The 17,515-nt window shown below is 38.9% G+C and overlaps 1 long non-coding RNA gene across 1 annotated transcript in view; it reads left to right on the top strand.

Annotated features, from left to right (window-relative positions):
* Positions 1-1,968, top strand: part of LOC116851659 — a 3,946-nt gene extending 1,978 nt beyond the window's left edge. Inside the window, exons 2-3 of the long non-coding RNA XR_004379624.1 lie at positions 1,097-1,400; positions 1,502-1,968. This is a non-coding gene — a long non-coding RNA (uncharacterized LOC116851659). The remainder of the gene's footprint in view (positions 1-1,096; positions 1,401-1,501) is intronic.
* The last annotated feature ends 15,547 nt before the right edge of the window (positions 1,969-17,515 follow it).

Genomic DNA, 17,515 nt, shown 5'->3' with positions numbered 1-17,515 from the left:
ACACACACACACACACACACACACACACACACACACACACACACACACACACACACACACACACACACACACACACACACACACACACACACACACACACACACACACACACACACACACACACACACACACACACACACACACACACACACACACACACACACACACACACACACACACACACACACACACACACACACACACACACACACACACACACACACACACACACACACACACACACACACACACACACACACACACACACACACACACACACACACACACACACACACACACACACACACACACACACACACACACACACACACACACACACACACACACACACACACACACACACACACACACACACACACACACACACACACACACACACACACACACACACACACACACACACACACACACACACACACACACACACACACACACACACACACACACACACACACACACACACACACACACACACACACCCGTACATGCATGCGCGCGCGATACACACACATATACACTCTACTTCTCTCTCCTTCTCTCTATTTCGTCCTGCAGACGCTCTTACCCGAAGGACTCGGCTCATTCTCACCGCTCATGGCAGTGTCGTGGATAGGAAGTGCAGATTGCCCTGTTTAATTACTGGTTAGGGATGGATGGGGAGCTTCGAGGGCAATCAGCCTGTTTGTATTTGCTCGCAGGTTTATGTCGGTTTACCCGTAACCCGCGCCATCCGATTTCTACGAGACAGCTCAATCCACGTAACATCGTCACCCGGCGACACTGTGGTCTCCGGCTTTGTGCTTCATGTGATGCGAAATAGATTAACATAATCGAAAACAGCGCGACGATAATGTCGGGATTTGTCTTTACCTGCGATTGTAAAGTGAGGGATAAAATGAGCGTATTAAAACGACGAAAAGGATAGAACGAGTGGATAAATTCTACTAGTGGATAAATTTTATGTTGAACAGAAAAATCCGCGCGCGCGCAATACTCTATGTGTATAATAATTCTATCTTATTCATATTACCGAATTAATAATTTCGCTAATGATTCTCGCGTGTTCGTTTTGCAGAAACTTGCAATGTTCGTTAAACTTACGAGCGATACTGCGAAAGATGTCTCGGCTTATGACTTGGTAAATAACAGTATGCGTACGTGTTCGCAACGTGGTCGTCGTTTTATTACACCGTTGTAGGAGCTCAAAACTTCAGCGCACATCGCGCCGTACCTTCTTTCCTTCCTTTTCTTCTTCTTTTTTTTTCAAGAATCTCCATTTCGCAAAGTTCGCGAAATCCCTATCAAACTTGGAAGTTTGTTTACTTCGAGGGCGCGCTATCTGAACTAAGACCTCCGTACGCATTTCCAGATAGTTGATGGTAAGTTTAATGGAGATTCTATAATTACTATCTTAGTATGGCACTAAATTATTCACGATTATCTAGATTGTAGGTACATGTTTGCTAAAGTGCATGTCTAGTTACTGTTGCAGTTTACCACAGCTACAGTGCTCTTGTTACACTTCAATGAAGTTAATGCCGTTCGCCGATGCAAGCTGCTTGGTAGGCTAAGGTGGTTGCCGAGTTACGCCACGATGTTCTATGACGATATACATGTAATTCTAATTGATTGTGAAATGTAATTGCCGCATAAGCGTTAAAAGATTCATGCGCAAACACGACATGTGCAAGTCGACTGTACAAGACATCTCAAGACAATTAGCAAGACCGCAACAGGATATTCTTAATCAAGGTTATCTTCCGAAAATGTGCAGCTTGAAAATAATAGAGATAGATGAAATACAAGTCCGTATATTCGATTTTTCTCGTAACACGAACAAAAAATTAGCCGCACTATATAGCTAATATATAGCTGTAGCAGCCAAGATGTATCAATCAAATAGGCTTATGTTATTGCTAATAAAGCTAAATTTATTAGCTATTTGAACTTTGACGCTATAATAAAACATATTCAAAAATTTTTCTAAGTGAAATTTCATTCAAAAAGTAGAATCAAGTCACTTAAATTTGAGTGATTTTTTCTTTATATAGAGTGAATTTTTTACTCTAAATCATTGAATAAATATTTTCACTCAAAGTCGAAGAGTACATTTGATGTAATTCACTGTCATAGGAATATATTCATTCTAGTTTACTAAAACCTTTATTTATAATATAGAAAACAGAACTGCAAGCTAAGCTTGAGTGAAATATTCATTCTTGCTACATTGAATGGCAATATTTTCACTATCTCTTCGAGAAAAATACTGTTACTTTTCATTTATTTTTAATAAGAATCCACTCTAACAAATATAGAAAGTATATATAATAATAATAATAATATAAGCTCAGTTTAACCCGTAGAAAACATGAAATTGACTCTTCGTATTATAAATCTCAACTAAGATTTCCCATTGGTTTTTTTTATTAATGCGCACTTTGACGCAAACACGAAGATTGATGTCTTTGGTACGAGTAATATATATATATATATATATATATATATATATATATATATATTATTTATGAATTCATTTTTTACTCTACTTTATCATAGTTGTCGGAAAACCTAACCGCATGTAATTATAAACTTTTCTGCAAACTTTTCGTATTTTTTTTGGCATCAAAGCTAAATTCTGAAAATATAGTGGTGATCTTTGAAATTTTCCTAAATAGAGCATCCACAGTTTCGGTATGTACAACCTGCAGAATGTTTGTATTAAACAAATATTGCACTAACTGACAGCTCAAAATTTAAATTGAAACATATTTTTTTCGTTTTCGTCACATATTGAGCAATGCTCCAATTTATTTTTGCATGCGCTTATGTTGTGTAAAAGCGTTTGTAATTCTGTGCAAGCAACAAAACAAACTTTGCAAGAAAAAGTCAATGTTATGTCGGTAAAGTTTAGAGATTACATTTTTGTTCATTACTTTGCATGTGAGAGAAATCAACAGCGATTCAAAATATTTTAACTTGATTAATTCGAGATTATTAATTTAGTGCCATTATATATAATGATAACATGATATACGGCGTTGACCGTTTGTACATATACCTCGTAATATTAAGCTTCGTCCTAACTCCTCGATACAGCATCCTGGCTTCTCAATGCAACATCCTGATTCCTAGCTATCCCATCGTAAGTTTCCTCCGAATACCCTCTTATAGCACTGACATTGATACTTGCGTAAATACAATTCGAACGAGAAAACTTACGTAAATTAACACGACGTCGACGAGAGCTTAGCTGCTTTGCGCGGGACAAAATGGTCATTACACCACAGATCTGTCCTTTATCGCACTCGCTACATTTACAACACGGTAGAAGCAACGAAAGTGCAGACACTAAATACAGATCGCAGCTCTACCATTGGTCATGCTCGGTAAGAACGTAACGCGTTTAGCATACACCATTGCCCGTATTCATAGTCGGATCTTATATTTAAGACCGTCTTAAGTTTATCTTCAGATGCTTTATTACCAATGAAATCATCCATAGACCATTTAAAAATGAAGATTACTTAAGACGGTCTTAGAGCCTCCACACAAGAACATCCGTAATATGTTAAGTTTACGGATTTCTTTGTGCATTGACTTTAATTTAAATTTACGTACAGGTTTGGCCATTGTATTGTCAGCAGTGAACTATATACATACTGGAATGCTTAGTCAAATGGGAAGAAATGGGCCGAGTGAAAGGGAAAACAGGAACCGTTTTCTCTCTTTTTATTGTTGTACTATTCGATCTGAAAACAACGGCTTGAGCGGTTTGAGTTTAAAAACGATATTTATAACCTCTTTATAAAGGCTGCATTCTGAAATTTATAATATACGTGACATAAACTATAGATTTCCAATACTGGCAGTAAATTTCGGAACGCAGCCAAAATAGAAAGAAATATTTCTGTGAAGGATAATTGTAAGCAGAAAAGAGCATAGAAATTTTCAACCAATCAAAAATCACTAGATAGAGAAAGAAGTAGTGCCTTCAGCAACCTATCTCTTTGTTTTTGTGCCTTAAGTATTGCAATAAGCCTTCCAGTATGTATATAGTTCACTGATTGTACTTAATATAACGTAACATGTTACAGATGTGCTTGTATGTTAGAGTCTCCGTACAAGAACATCCGTAACCAGGATTAGGTACGTATAATACTTCACGTTTTATGCGTGAAGTTTTATGTGCAGAAAACTCGAGTAATCTGCGCAGATAACTAAATGAGGTTTTCTGCTGCATAAATCTTCTTTTAGAGCTATTCCCATACAGCACAGATCTTGCAGCAATATTACTGCAACGTTGCAGCAATGTTAAAAATTGCAGCAGTGTTGCCGCAGTGTTGCTGCAATGTTGCTGCAAGATCTGTGCTGTATGGGATTCTACAATTGCGTAAACATGGTCGTAAATAGTTGTAAATGATCACAACAACCAATCGGAATAAAGTAATCAATGAATAAAACATTCTGATTGGTCAGTTATAACTGTTTGTATATAAGACAAAGCATAGATATTTGTCCATGATCATGAAAAACATTAAATTGTAAATCTAGTTCATCGCTGTATACCATTTTTTAATTTCTTTATATCTATATATATATATATATATATATATATATATATATATGTGTGTGTATATATATGTATATGTATTAATGAAACTGATTCAAGAGCAGCGAGTAAGATTATACCTAGACAGAAATGAAAAGTTGGGTCGACGTCGATTCGACTTTTCATTTCTGGCTGGATAGATTATTTCAAAAGGCTTGGTCTTCCGTCTGGAGGTACGTACATGTAGGATTCTTTTCGAACTATTTATTTTTTGGCGAAGTCGTATCGTTTCGGTGGTGCGCAATATCTCTTTTCAAATCGTGGAGTGGTATTAAGGCAAAGTGCAAGCTGTCTAGAACTATATATTGAAGGAAGAAAAGTTATTTTAGGTTAAAGTGGGCGTGTCTCAGGGATTTTCTGCATTTTCTGCATGTTTTCTGCATATTCTGCGCGTTTTCTGCGTATTCTGCGCATTTTCTGCGTATAATAGACATTTTATGCATATTATGCGCAGAATTGTGCACAATACCTTCCTGCTGCGCATATTACCATCCCTGTCCATAATATGTTAAGTTTACGGATTTTCTTTGTGTGTTGACTTAAGTTTAATTTTACGTACAAGTATGGCCATTGCATTGTCAGTACTTAACGTAACATAATATGTTACAGATGTGCTTGTGCGTTGGTTCTTAAATATAAGATCCGACTATGAATACCGATTATAGCTGGTATTTATAGTTCGATCTTATATTTAAGATTATCTTAAGTACTATCTTACGATGTCATGAACCAATCACAGAGTCATATTCGCATCTTAAGACATTACTTAAGACGGTTTTGAAATAATATTTGACTATGAATACTGGCCTATGAATACGGACACATATTTGCATCATATCCGTCGGTAATTACAACTAACGTATCAATGTGTGTGTTTCGCGTCGTTCGCTGAATGGAGTCGCTGAAAACATCACTTGCTCGTGGGAAGATATACCAAACGCTCGAATAAAGTAACAGTGAAGAGGGTGAAATCAAGCGCGTGAATCGTCGATCGTCAATCACCGACACATACGTCGCGTCCGGTCGGTAGATAACAACAATCAACATGACGCGCGACCAAACATTGCGGACCTTCAAGGCAGTCAGGACGTCGCTCGTGCGCCGCGCGTACCGCTACACGATTGTATCGTGTTTCGAGAAGACAAGAAATAAACTCCGCAACGCGCAGTGTATCACAACGTGAGTGTATCGTAAGTAGACTATAATTCGCGTCAGTTCTTGAAACATTGTTTATGAATTCTCGTTAGTACTGTGATAGTTAACACACGCATAAACCTAACCTTACTTAACCTCCGATCGAACTGAATGTCCAGTTGTATTGCGACGGAACGATCGGAATTCACAGGACGTTGAGATGATCACGATCGAATCATTACGTTTCGGAACAACGATAGATAATAAACTCCGTGAGGCGACGTATTACGACGCTGTGTAAGTGTGTATCGTTTCGTAGATTATAATTCGCGTCAGTTCTTGAAACATTTAATCGGGCTCTCATTAGTACCACGATAATTAACGCGCACGTAAATCTAACCTAACTCTAATCTACCCTCAAGTCGAATTGGATCTGAGTGAATTGGACGTGAGTGTTAGGGTCACAAGTGAATATTGACGGTATATTACGACGGAATCAACCGGAAATCAGGATGCTGAGTCGGGAAATCAGGACGGAGCACGCAGAATGTCGAGGAGTGAACAGGGATGCACATATATCTTCAGGTATGTCAATCATTTATTATGTGGGAGGTTTCCAATTATAGCGGATGTTTACAAACTCGCCGAGAATAAAGAACGACCTGAAATATCGGCATTCATAGATTGTTATCATTTGGGAAACAATCATATTTTTGTAATCTCTGGTTATTCGATAATCTGTATATATACTTGTTATACAAGAAACGACAAACATCCACAAACAGCAAAATAACAATTCATCGATAGAAATTTGCAATTATCTTCCTAGGATTATGTATGACTTGGTAATTAGAGGACAGCTCGGTCTACGACTCTGTACTTTTTTTATTCTTGAAAAAAAATAGTTAACAACTATTATTAGGTTTTGACAATGTCGTGATTGTCGAGATCATGCTTCGATCAAATTTTGCGATTGTTTCTAGGCAATATTAACAAAAGTATGAAGCATTAGATCATGAATGGACTATTAATAGAATCAACAAAAATTTTTATTCGCAGAAGATTCGAGTTACGTGGAAACATATAAATATACGAGATACTGACTTGAACAAATTTAATACATGTAATTATATTCTCTAATATATTTTGATATATTCTCTCAACTCATGTATATATGATGATATACTTGAATAATACTTTAATAAAATTTCATATTCCAATCTCGTGTTTTGTCTTCTGCGAAATGTAGGATTCTAATAATTGCTCGCAAAGCACATATACTGTATCAGTATCCGGAGGGTATTTAGACTCCTGCCTTTTTTCCAACATCACATTGCTATCCTAACACGTACGTAGGTACGGCCGTTTTTCCCTTTCACGAGTGGAAATGGACACCGGTGCCCGAGTAGGGGTCTACATTAGCCGGCAGCTAGACATTCGCTTTGCATACACCGTAAATGAGTTTTGCGTATTTGTTGCATACGCGAGAAAGCGCGCGGAACTATTTACACGCCGGCTCACAAAGTGAGTTCCTACCGACTTTCATTCACTATTTTAGCGCCAGTAGCACGCGAAAGGTTCACATGCGACCCGCGCTTCCTCGACAACCGTTCCGTCTGTAAAGTCTCGGCATCACTGCGTACGCAATTGTATTCTTCGCCGTCATCCGAGTTGTCCGGTGGCCTAGTTTTCTACGATGAACTTCCGGTTCACGGAAGACAAAGATGCTGCACGTAATGCGCCAGGAAACGCAATAAAAATGTGTACAAATGTGAATTCAAACAATTCGAAATAATAGAACTTTTCTCGTTGTTCATTCACTTGGTAACTATTGTTAATAACAGCATTATTATTCTCAAACGACTCAATCATAAAATCTAGTATAATTTAACTCGCACTCAAAATATGTTGAAAAATAAGATTTTCACTTGCCAACATTTTTAAGCGCGATACGTTGAAAATCAGTCAAATTTCTAAATAAATTATTTATAATTTTTGCCAGATCGCGAATTCTGATTGAAACGTTTGGAGTAAGGAAAAATACAAACTTTCTTCTCTCTCATGCATATTTTTGCTCTCTTCTGAAAGTGCCACAAATCTCTCTCTCTCTGTTTCATTGCGAACCGAAGCGCATGTTCGAAGCGCGTATTCATGTTCGTGTTTTAGCGTTATCAATCTGGCCAGGCGTAAAATGAAGACGCGAACCTTCGGCATTTTTTCTTTTATATTTCTCGCCAGCGGTGGGCTCCGTCTTAATTGGCGCACTCTCCGTCATGCCACGGACGCGAACTTATTCGGTTCACGTTGCCTTTTCGATACCTTAATGAAGCAAATTTGCATTCATACGCGACGCGAATGAGCAAATACGGCGATACAATAAAACTGATCTCGCGTCTCCCGCCATGGGCCGCGGGTAAGATAAATGCGTCTACTCAGCGGGCTCTCTGTTGCCGACTTCGGAGTCGCACGATAATGATTCAAACGCAGCCCTGGTGCTGCAAAGGACATCGCCGCGGATCCTGCCTGAGACACACGTTCGGGAAATTCGGAATTCTGAATTCGCAATTTCGTACCGCGCGCGATGCATCGCATGGGAACGCAGTGCATTCTCGAAAATAGATTTGATTTATTCGAAATTACCGAGAACTTACAACGTAAGATAAATTACCGAGAAATAAGGTCGAACAGATGATAACGATCGATTTAGAGACATAAGACTTCGTGATCGTGAACTTTGTATTTATTGTAAAATAATATGTTGCGAAACTTTCACCGTATATTCATTCCTACAAAGAAATAACTATATTTATTCAAATATATTCATTCCACAAAGAAATAACTCAGTCAAATCTCAGTGGTTGATTAGAACTTAGCTAAAAGGCTAATTGTTTTATTTTCATTGCTAAAAGTTAGTTATTATAGCTAAAATACATTTGCCGTAAAATACAAATTTATTGACCGCATTGATTGACCAATTGTTTTCATTAATATCTCAATAATTATTGTGGCAAAATCTACACAGATTTACAGGGTGTCTCAGACCTCCATGATGACTCTTTGTGAGAACGTAGAACGGATTAAAGTGAACAAGAAAGTCCTGTGCCGTTTTGCGATATTCGTAATAATAGAGATATTAATTAAAAAAGATTTTTAGATATTAATTAAAGAAAATTTATGCATTATGGTATACAATCATATATGTAACAATTTTCTTTAATATTTAAAAATCTATGTGGTCATTTACAAAATGGTAAAGGACTTTTTTGTTCAGTTTGGCTTAATGTATAAGTATACAACGGCGCCACTGCAGCTCATCTACCATATTGCGCGTGATCATTCAATCTTTTTTAATTAATATCTCGACTATTATTGCGAATATCGCAAAACGGCACAGGACTTTCTTGCTCACCTCAATCCATTCTGCGTTCTCACAAAGGGTTATTATGGAGGTCTGAGACATCCTGTGTATGGGTATGTGTGTGTGTGTGTGTGTGTATATATAGGATATCTCAGACCTCCATAATAACCTTTTGTGAGAACGTAGAACGGATTGATACATATATATGTATAGGATTTTTTAATTCAGTTTAAAAAGTTCTATTTGTACTCGAGTATCTAAATTTGGACACTCTATATAATTAATGAATATGTGAAACAATAAGTTTGGTGTATGTGTGCGTTTTCACATTCTTATATTTGTTTCATTAATATTTTGCTCTAAACATAAAACTTCTAATTTTTCTTTGTTAAAGCTGCATATTACTTGAATGTATTTAATGAATTTAATGAATTTATATTTAATTAATTTAATGAATGTATTAATGAATTTAATAAATGTATTTAATTTATGAAGTGAAAGTAAAAAAGAAATTGTATCTTTAAAACACAAGATTGATAGCGAAAGCGTTGGGAGGTGAACGACCGTAACGTGAGTCTGTGAGCAAAGCACACAGTATACCTATCTGGGCCGCGGAGTGGGGGGAGGGAGCAAGCCGTGCCTGCCGCATTATCGCGTACAGCGCAATGACCTTCCGCCAGTTCCGCATTCCATCACGCGTCGCGTCGTGTCTCACTCACAGCGCGCTGTAGCGATCACGCCAAGTGATTTAAAACGCGGATCGATATAATTGTCAATATTTTCACTTGTAGACGTCGTAGCGACTTGAAACAAGAATCATTGTAAAGGGAAAATTATCGCGCTTCCGATGGATGTGAAATCGTCTCTCTATAAAATAAAGATCAAATAGCGTAGTCATGTGAGTACGAAAGACATTGATTTTTACGCTTGCGTTAAAGCGGACATTAATTTAGGTTAAAAATTAATGGGAAATCTTAGTTCTGATTTATAATTCAAAGCATTAGTCTTGTGTTTTTAACGAGTACAAAAGTTTCGAAAAAGCAAAATGATATAATAAGAACTTCTATCTAGTAGCGAGTATTTTATTAAATAAAATAAATTTATAACAATTTATAACAATTGTAGCAACGCGCGCGATACTAGTTGTTACCATTTCAATCACACATTTTAACTACCATACTATATTTTAACTCTCGTGAATATTTTCACTTGTAGACGTCGTAGCAACATGAAACAAGAATCATTGTAAAGGGAAAATTATTGCGCTTCTGATGGATGTGAAATCGTCTCTCTATGGAATAAGGATCAAATGGCGTAGTCATGTGAGTACGAAAGACATTGATTTTTACGTTTGCGTTAAAACGGACATTAATCTAGATTAAAAATTAATAGGAAATCTTAGTTCTTATTTATAATTCGAAGCGTTAGTCTTATGTTTTTGACGAGTACAAAAGTTTTGAAAAAGTAAAATGATATAATAAGAACTTTTATCTAGTAGCAAATATTTTATTAAATAACAAATAAATTTATAACAATCTGTAACAACGCGTGCGATACTAGCTGTTACCATTTCAATCACACGTTTTAACTATCACACTATATTTTAACTCTCGTGGCTAATTTCTTTTCTACGTGCATTATTGTTAACGAATAGTAAAAATATATTGTGAAGTAATGCGGTTCGAGCAGTTGTTAAAATTTGTTGCTACGCAATCAGACTTGGCGATACTTTGGTTTTATCATGGACGAAACTTGAGCGACCGTTCTTATGTCTCGCCAAAGGCAAAGATAACGTCAAGTCGGTTCTCTACCGCGTGGCGCACGTTGTACGGTATATATCGCGGGTTTAACTCCATTATCCATAAACTTCCTCGAGAGAGATTGGGAAAACTTCTCGACGTACAACGCCGCCAGATTCGCAGACACAAAGGTTGATGGCAACCGTCGGTAGGTAGTCGTCGCGAGCGGCGACGTCGGATTCGCGGTCACAGAGCGAGAGGGTAGATAGGTAGGTAGGTGGGTGGCACAGGTAGAGTAGATAGAAAGAGAGAGAGAGGGCGAGAGGGAGAAGGAGAAACTAGGAGATCCGGAGAATGGGGAACGTCGATACGGGGTCTCGTTACAGCGTGATACGCCAGTGCCAACAAAGCGGTCCTGTCCGCCAGCTGAATGCGCCGGCATAACTAACATAAGCACGAGACTCTAGCAGTCCAATCAGAACGGTCCAACAAAGATACCGCTCTCTGTCCATTGTGCAAATCCTACTCCGCGCTCTATGCGTCGATAGTGTATCGGGGCTTTTCTCGATCTCTGATCGAAACGTGCCCTCCCGAGAGCGCGTATTGTTTGCGCGCGATACCAGATGTGTATGCCGATGTAGGTCCGCGCTGTGCACGGCGATGCACTAGAAACGAAAACGAAGGTTTGCGTGAGAAAGGGACGCGCGGAAACGAATCACATAAGAGAGCACTGATTAAAAAAGAGAAGAGAGGGGAAAATTAAATTATTCAATTGCTCGTTTCGCCGAAGCAGCCAGTCCAAGTGGCCCAACGCGCACAAAATCTACTATCTTAGGGAATTCCATTCATTCGTAATGCGCAATCATTTCATTTCCCCGTAATCGAGAGGTCGCTTCGCGGAAGGTATTGGCTCGCGTAGCGGCGAATCGAGATCACGGAGCAAGCCTGGTTCTCTAAATCCTCCCTTCGCGCGCGTCTTAAGCTCGTTCATTTCCCTCGAATTGACCACTTTCGCGCGGGCGTTCTTTAATTTTCCCTTGGAGTCGCGCCGAAAATTAGCGCGGCGTAGTGCAGAACAAACTCCTCCCGCGCCGTCCAAATTAAAATGTCGAATTAATCGACGGGCGTGCCTTTTATGCGCCGGCAAACCGTCGACCGTTAGTCATCTCGACCTCATTCTCTCTTTCATCGAGCGCCTTTTTTTCGCTCTTGCTCTTTCCATCTTGCGGAAGAAAACGAACATTTATCTGACGTAGCCCGTCCCGTTTAAGAGAGCGTCGAACGATGGAATGGAGAAATTGCCGATGAGAAAGAACGCTCGGAGAGAGGCGTAATTACAGGAGTATGTACGGCCGGTTTCGTTCGCGAGGACGATAATATGCCGCGTAGAAAAGAATTTACGGACGAAAGCGGCGAGATAATTAATCGCCCAGTCATAGGCACCCTTGATATCGATGGCACGCGTCATGATCGATTCTTTCCCCCAATGTTAGGATCACTTGGTCGCAATAAAAGGTGTCGAAGAGGTGAACGCGATATAGATTACCGGAGTATTTCAAATCAGCACTGAAAGAAAAATATTTGATATTTGTATGTATAATTACGTAGAACAATAACTACTACAAATTATGATTAAAAAAACACTATTTTTTGTTAAATTCTATCCCAAATAACAGATTTATATCAAAATAACATCAAAAACTGGTCATAACTGGTCGATTGACGTCGACTGACGTCAAGTGACTAAATAATGACGTCTTTAAGATGTCTTTTTTGTAACGTCTTAATGACGTTTCTGTATAACGTCTTAATAACATAATATTGACGTTTAGAGACGTCAGTAAAACGTCATTAAGTCGTCTTAAAATGTCATCATCAGTTTGTGATATTAGACCGTCATTTTGACGATATTTTTACGACATTTTTGGTCATTCCTTGGTCATTTTTGGTCATGAACTGACCAGATTTGGACGTTATTTTGACGTGAATCTGCTACCTAGAGCTATAATGTTAGTGATAATAATATATGTTACTTCATTTGATATACATGTTATTACTGCCATTTTCCTGTTGGAACAACACATGGTTTGAGCAAAAAACTACTATAATCTTGAATCAATAATTTTGTTCTCTCAATGAGAGATTGAGTCAGTATTAATTCGTGGTCTACGTCTATAAGCGGACAAATAAAATGTTTAGCAACGATCGATCGATTCGCCATTGACTTACGCCATTGGCTCGCCAAGGAGTAATAATATGAACGATATTTTATTAGTTGGTAATTTCGGGAAGTAGTTGCGCGCAGCTGAAGAGATAATATCGCGACTTTCTTGGTTTCCTTTTTACCGTCGACAAAGATCAGTGCAAGCCGATGCAAATTATATAGGGAAGAGGGATGACCCGCGTTGTCCCCTCTCTCTAAATTTTAATCTACGGACGTCTTTACCGGTAATTTTCTCGGCAGGATTGTCTGGTTTTTTTTTGGCGACGCGACGATATATCCCTCTCACGTGTCGGTTAAAATATGAAAAAATCGCGACGTTCGGCGATCCTTGCCAAAATGGAAATATTTATACGGCCGTAACGCAGTATGCATAAATAATGAACGGCGACGGACGCGTCATGTCAGCGGGACGCTTTGCGGGATTGTCGAGAGCAGTATCCCTCAAATGACAGTCATATTAGCGCGACATGCATCTGCGGTTTGCAATATCTGTTACATTGTACATACGACGTTATGGATGCCCGAACATTCCCTAGATCGAGAGTTAGTTATAGGATTTTCGGCTTTATACGTGTACGAATAAGATTACAGTCGTTATAATTAACGCTATTATAATCAAAGTTACTTATACAATTTTCAATCTCAAATATTATGTGTAAGGCTGAAAATTACGTATAACCCTTGATCTAGTAAATGTTCGGACATCCATGACACCGTGTGTACATACACATAGTCCCGCAGATGCCTTACCGAGTATAGATCGATGGTTACTAAAACTTTTCACCATCACAGTTGCATTCATTTCTACATTCGTATGCATTTCTCATGATTTGATTAATTGATTGCAAAGAAACTAGAATGTGTTTTTCGGATCCATTAAAGCGGATGGTACACAGTAAATAAGCAGTAAAACTTAAGCAATAATGAAATTGACTAATCACTCTTTTCGAGCCGTAAAAATTATCGACTGTGCTGGTCAATTTGCTTACTGCTTAAATTTTTTCTGTATATTCGCAGCCTAGCAGTGATGAAAAACGCGTAGCTGGAAACGAGTGTAGTTGGTAGAGAATTGTTCGTAACTATTGATTTCTCGAATTGATCGATGCATCGAATGTTAACGTAGTTACCAACTCGTTCCTACAAATGACGTCGTTGTAGGAGCGCGACACCTGTCGCGCGCGAATTATCGGCGTCGGCCATCTTGATACTTCTCGCACCGAGCAATAGCCGTTAACGTATCGACCGACGTCGCTCGGTGTTTCGCGCGCTTTTTGCCTGTCGAAAGTGAGTCTCACGCAGAAATAAGTGCCGGGAGTGTCGAGAATAGCGATGTGCGATCGTCGGGACGTATGGTGAGTACATTATTACGGAGTAATCTCGTTTTTCAGTGCATCCAAGTGGTGCTTGTCGCAACGTGTCGAGTCTCTCTATTACACTTGTAAATATCATCGACTCACTCAACTGGCAATAGAATCGGACAATAGTCGGATTTATTAATCGGAAATTAGAAACGCGGGATTAATGAGAGAGAAAGGGAAAGTTGAAATGACGCGACAATGATATAGGCGATGTCGAGTCTCGGACGATAGTGTCAGTCTGTTAGCGCGAGAGAGAGGGAGAGAGGATTGTACGCCACACAGAGCGCGTCTTTGTCGCGCCGTTCAAGTTGGTACGCGTTTTCGGCGTACGTCATCAATTGCACGGCCATCTTTGTCCTTTTCGCGCCGAGCAATCGCTATTAACACATCGATCGACCTCGCTCCGCGTTTTACGCGTTTTTTGTACGTCGGAAGTGTCTTATGCGGAAATGAGTACCGGCGGTATCGAAAATTGCGATCGTCGAGACGTATCGTGAGTGCGTTATTTGGGAGGATCTCCTCGTTCCTCAACACAACCAACTGGTGTTTGCCGCGACGTCTCTTACACTTGTAAATATCACTAACTTACTCCAGTAATAAAATAATAAATATGGAATTTATTAATCGGAAATGTGAAAAATCTGATAAAGAGAGATGAATGGATAATATAACATCATATATAGGCGACTTCGAGCTTTAGTAATATCGGTATGTTATCATGGGTAACTCAGTCACTCTCAATTTATCATGCAAAAGCCATATAGTAAATAAATTGGCTGTAATAACGCTAGTACGCAATTTATGGCTACGAAACGTGAGTTATTTTTATTTCACTTTCGTGTCATTTGATTTCATCAACAATTTTATAAAATACAACGGTACATTGGTAACCAGAAAAATATAATTCAGAAAATATTTTATATGTCAGTATCAGGGGAATCGAAATCTATGAAAATAAATAATAAAAATGACAGTTATAAATTACTTTTACAATAAATAATCTCCGTGTGTGAATATTACGGTTGTAATTAAAGTCGGTCAAATAGCGTCGACACATGATGCAGAAGAATAAATACTTTCTTGGTTCATTGTTTACACCGCGGCGTTTTATGAAAAACGCGTCGTAAATTATTTTAATCTGCGTGTAAAATGTACTAAATTATATCATGGTGCGAAAAGACAGACTGAGTTGACTATGAAGTATCTATGTAGATATGAAAACTATTCGCGAGAGATAAATAATTCCGTACTTCAAAGTTGATATCCTCGAGTTCACGGATGAAGGGGGATTGCGCACAGGTCATTAGAGGGATTACCGCGAATGTGTCAATAAAGATCGTCCGGCAGCTTCCGAGATGAAGCGCGGGGGCTCTAAATCCCGCAGTGATTATCTGCGATTCAATGATGACCAGGGATTTCTTAACGCGACGCGAAGTTAGCTGATAAATTAATCTCCAGCAAACTTTTCGTCTCCAAAGTTAATTAATAACTACGTACAGACGATCCCATAGTCGTCTCAATGTTTTGCGCGCTAATTAAGTGCTTTGTAAAAGTCGCAAACGTATGTAGAACTTGCTTTTTCGTATACAATGTATTTCAGGGCAACAATAAAAGATCAGTCAAAATAATAGTGAACAAATCGTTATCTTTACGAATTAATTCTACATTTAATTGCAAACTTTTACACTTTGGATAAAAAGTATCATCATCCTGAATATAGAAATCATAATTAACCACATTTTATCAGTTATCACAAAATTTTCTTAAAGTAAAATCAATACTTGGAGTTAACTCTGAATATTCTTATTATTTTTGTCTTTAAATATGAATATTTAACTTTTTAAAATAGAGAGAATATATATATATATATATATATATATATATATATATATATATATATATATATATATTCTATTTTGAAAATTTAAATATTCGTATTTAAAGTTCAAAACAAGAAGAATGTCCAAGGTTAAATATGTGTCCAGACATTTGGTGCTTTTATCTTACCCGACTCATTCGTATTGCTCGTGAACTTGATCGCTCGTCTGTTACGCAGGGAAAACTTTATTTGAACACTGGGAAAATTCTTACTATATTTTCGTCGTTATGTCGACGAAAAATCAGTGTAAAATCAGTGGAAGGAAAGACTCGTTGTCTTACCCGTAATTTAGCTACGCCGCTCTCAACGAAACGTGCGTGAGCCCGCGGCGCGCCGAGATACAGCGCTTGATTCACGCGGGGAAACATATTACCGCGCTCTGTCTCCTCGGTGACGTAGCCTTTACGTAACAGAAGGACGGGGTAATTAAAATAAGAGCCCGGGAGTTTGCGCGCTGAATGCTATCTTAGCGTCGCGGTTAACCTCACGGGATCCAACGGCATTTCGGCTCAACCCACACGCTCACAATTGGCAGGTATACAACCCCGGGCCTTAGGTATGCACTTGCTACCGGGGACTCGCCTTCTACGTTCTCGCTGACACCACACCGGGCTAACTTGCGGCAGACTTTAGAGTTTAGAGTTTAGTTAGCGGCTGGGTCCGCATCTCATGTTAGTCTGATTAGTCGGAGACCGAAATGTGTGGCTTGTTGTTTCTACCCAGATAACAACCGGCATATACCGAGGCGTCAGCCCTCAGTAAGAGCGAGGAAGAGAGTCACAAACAAGGAGAGTGAAAGATAGAAAGGGGGAGAGAGGAAGAGAGGGAGGGGAAGCATAGGTAGCGAAAGAGAATGATGCTTGTTATAATGCGTTTCTCCGGTGTAGCTCCGATCCAATTAAGGTTACCGGGTAGTTACACGGTCATAGCGACAATGGACCGCGCTTTGATACCGCCACGCGCGCTCAGTACTACGCGCTTTGATACCGCCACGTGCTCTTTCATCGGCAGCTGTTGATTATCATCGCGTGTTAGACATATTGATAGGGCGACGATCAACGTCGTCGAATTCCCTCTCTCTCGATGTACGAAGATATCAATACGCGCGTCGGAAAAATTTCAATGTTGAACACGCGCGACGGCTCTCTTTTACACATCCCCGGATAAATCTCTACTTTATTCCTGCTATCGAA

This window comes from Odontomachus brunneus, unplaced genomic scaffold (assembly GCF_010583005.1).
Source record: "Odontomachus brunneus isolate Ranch 3 - 2012 unplaced genomic scaffold, Obru_v1 Obru_scaffold_184, whole genome shotgun sequence".
Lineage (NCBI taxonomy): Eukaryota > Metazoa > Arthropoda > Insecta > Hymenoptera > Formicidae > Odontomachus > Odontomachus brunneus.
The sequence above is the reverse complement of the archived record's forward strand: the minus strand, read 5'-3'. Positions and strand labels throughout refer to the sequence as shown.